This window comes from Oryctolagus cuniculus, chromosome 13 (assembly GCF_964237555.1).
Source record: "Oryctolagus cuniculus chromosome 13, mOryCun1.1, whole genome shotgun sequence".
NCBI classification, from domain to species: Eukaryota; Metazoa; Chordata; class Mammalia; order Lagomorpha; family Leporidae; genus Oryctolagus; species Oryctolagus cuniculus.
In genome coordinates this window covers 40,870,950-40,874,242 of record NC_091444.1, presented here as the reverse complement: position 1 = coordinate 40,874,242, position 3,293 = coordinate 40,870,950, and positions in this window count along the sequence as shown.

Here is a 3,293-nt window from a genome sequence, read left to right as displayed (position 1 = left end):
TGCATATTAAAGTGCTACATAGGAAATGTGAAAGCATCAGTGTGTTTATGAACATACAATATGGCTTCATATTTTTGTTATTGTTTTAAGTAATGTGCATACAGTCTTAGTAAGATTAAGAAAAGTACACACAGGAAACATTCCTCCTAATAGGTCATTCCTTTTTAACAAAATGAATATAATATAAAATTGTTGGGGAAGAACATGAGTTGGAATCCACAAATTCAGTTTAGAAATAGCTTCAAGCAAATTGTACTCAATGCTTAGTGTATGTTGTACTTTACCCTCCCGTTCCAAACTCTCAGGGCTCTCTTACTGAAGAATTGGTACAAAAGCAATGTGGATTTATGATTATTAATATGGATCATTTTTATTCAATATGGTCTATAAGTGGGAATCTCACAATGTGTCCCGTGCCAGGCTCTGGCCAAGCTTTCCAGTCTCTCCACAGGGGAGGCGAGGTCCACACAGACCAGCTCTGAGAGTTTCCAAGCCGGCATGTGCTGGTCAACTTCAGGTGTCAACTTGACTCCTAAAATACCAAGGCATACTTACGAACCTAGAAAAGTGCTATTTTGGGTGTGTCTGTGAGAGTGTTTCCAAACAAGATTAGCACATGAGTCTCAGGGACCTAGGAGGGAAGAGCCCGCCTCAGTGTGGGCAGGCACCATCAACTGATGGAGGGTCTGGAGAGAACCAATACAGAAATCAAACTGGCGTCTCCTGCTCTGTGAGCTGGGACGCACTTGCCTCTTGCCTTGGGCATCAGTGGCTGGCCTTTGGACTCCAGGTCTTAGGCCAGCAGCCCCAGTGCTGGTGCCTGGTCATTTTGCCTTGAACTGAGAGTTACACCCTGGGCCTCCCTGGTTCTGAGGCCCTTAGACTCGGTCACACTAGCAGCATCCCGGGGTCTCCAGCCTGCCACAACTTGTCATTGGACTTCTCAGCTACCATAATCACAGGAGACAATTCTAATAATTCCCTCTTCGTGTATCTATACACATATCCTGTGGCTTCTGTCTCTAAAGAACTCTAAAACGCCTCTATTGCAAAAGCCCAGGTGTAGCTGATAGCTTCTCCTTGGAGCATGTGGGCCTTCACTTCATTGTGGAAGACATCTGAGTATCTTCAGGCAAATCTTAGTGGCCATAAGAGGCAGCTTGACTTTTCAAAATGTTCCAGTTGATGAATCAACCTTGATTATTAAAATAAACTTTGTTTGAGATGACTTTAGATTCCTACAGCTATAAAAAAAAAAATACAGACATCCCACAGAGCCATTTACCCCATTTGTACAATTTGTAACAACACTGTAAAAACTAAAATGTAACATCCCAATCAGGAAGCTGCCATGGCTACAGTGAATATGCAGAACAACCCAACATCCCAGTACCTCTCCTGCTGCCCTTTGACAGCCACACCCACCTTCTTCCTCTCTGGCAGCCATTATGCTGTACTTAATGATTGTAGTTTTACCATTTTAAATATATTAACTGAATATGAAAAATCAAAAAGTCCATGGAAATTGTGTATTATGAGACTGTATTTTACAAAAAAAAATGACAATACTATGCATGGATTTCAAACTTTTTTATACCAAAGTAAACTTGCCTTTTAATTCCATTTTTTATTAACTTTTTGAGGCCCCTATAGAATAATTCAACACACTGGGGCAGGTGTTTGATGCAGTGGTTGAGACACAGCTTGGGACACACACTGGGGTCAAGTCCGGTCTTTGCTTCTGATTCCAGCTTCCTGCCAAGGAGCACCCTGGGAGGCTCAAGTAAGTGATCAGGTTTCTGCCTCTCTAATGGGAGCCCTGAGATGTGTTCTTGGATCCTGACTGCAGCCCTGGCCTAGTCCCAGCTGTTGTGGGCATTTGGGGAGTGGACCAGAGGATGGGAGCTCTCTCTCTCGCTCTCTCAAAAAAAATTACTTTTTAAAAATAACATGAAGTTGGCTGGTGCCATGGCTCAATAGGCTAATCTTCCGCCTGCGGTGCCGGCACACCAGGTTCTAGTCCCGGTCGGGGCGCCGGATTCTGTCCCAGTTGCCCCTCTTCCTGTCCAGCTCTCTGCTGTGGCCTGGGAGTGCAGTGGAGAATGGCCCAAGTCCTTGGGCCCTGCACCCGCATGGGAGACCAGGAGAAAGCATCTGGCTCCTGGCTTTGGATCAGCTCCTGGCTTCGGATCAGCATGGTGCGCCGGCCGCAGCGCACTGGCCGCAGCAGCCATTGGGGGGTGAACCAACAGATAAGGAAGACCTTTCTCTCTGTCTCTCTCTCACTGTCCACTCTGCCTGTCAAAAAAAACAAAACAAAACAAAAAACCATTAAGTTAATCTATTTCTCTGATCATACCACACTCAACTTGAACTCTTACAAAGAGAATACAGATACACCCTTTTCACAGGCATTTTTCTATGGTATCTCAAATAAGTTTTCAGATTCAAATGTAACTATCCTCTTTCAAAGAACTTGTGTACTGGCCAGAAACTGAACAATAGGCCAATATTCCAGACTCTTATATTTTCATTCTGATGATATTGAACATAAGTACACAGTAGTGCTTCATTTATCACTAGATACATTTTCAAGTGTTTTTTTTTCTTAAATTTAAAAATGTAAAGAAAAATAGTCCACTTTTTCATGGCAGCTTTTTCTTTCTTTGAAGAATGATGGAGAGACTATAAAAAAAGTATTTAATTGCAGTGATTCAGAGAGAAAGAGAGAGATAGAAAATGTCTTCCATCTGCTGGTTCACTCTCCAAGTGGATGCAAAAGCAGAAGCTGGGCCAAGCAAAAGCCAGGAGCTTCTTCCAGGTCTCCCATGTGGGTGCAGGGGCCCAAGGACTGCCATTGCTTTCCCAGGCACATTAGCTGGTTTGGAAGTGGAATAGCTGGGACTTGAACCAGCACCCATATGGGATGCCAGTGCCACAGGTGGAAGCTTAACCTTCTATGCCACAGTGCTGGCCCCAATGGATAGACACTTGAGTTTCTTTTTTAAAATATTTTTTCAGCTTACTTGTTATGTTGTATATAGCATTTTCTGTAATATGAGGGCTGGATGATTATAGTTAGCTCACTCAAATCTTACAACAGTGATATCACTGTGAGAGTGATATCATTTTTTTTTCCTACACAGATGAAGCTTAGCAGGGTTAACTAACTTGTCCCAGGTCATCTCATAAGTCACAGAAGACCTGGACCAGGCGATTCTGCCACTCCACAGTCCCCACGTCTAGGTGAGCCCAAAGCCACACAGTGTAACAATGAATCATCCTGCTACTGA